Source organism: Octopus bimaculoides, chromosome 8 (genome assembly GCF_001194135.2).
Source record: "Octopus bimaculoides isolate UCB-OBI-ISO-001 chromosome 8, ASM119413v2, whole genome shotgun sequence".
NCBI lineage: Eukaryota > Metazoa > Mollusca > Cephalopoda > Octopoda > Octopodidae > Octopus > Octopus bimaculoides.
Genome location: NC_068988.1, coordinates 37,200,797 through 37,201,273, shown reverse-complemented (window position 1 = coordinate 37,201,273; position 477 = coordinate 37,200,797).

The window sequence follows — 477 nt, the reverse complement described above, 5'->3', positions numbered from 1 at the left end:
TATATATATATACATATATATATATATACATATATATATATATATACATATATATATCAATCCCTCTGCCTACTACTGCTCTCCTCTCCTTCTTCCACGTGACCGGTGTTCGCCAAGCCTGACCTTTCTTTCTTGGCTCGACTTCCATCCACGTACCATCTCTTATATTCCTTCCCATGACTTTCATCTCTTATGTTCCTGACGCAAGGATTCCCTTTACACATGCCAGCTTAAATCAATTCGTCTTTAGTCGAAAGACACCTATTGTTATATGAATATATTTGTTTGTGTGTTCGCCCGCATAAATAATGCGGTATTTTCAATTGCATGAACTAAAAATCAGAGGAGGTGGGATAAACTACCTGCATCAAAATCAGGTAGTAATTTTACCTTGTACTTATTCTTAGTGCAAGGTTTGAAGAGTGCAGTTCGATTTTAACAGTTATTTTTTCAAAGAGCGTATATGGGGATCTGACA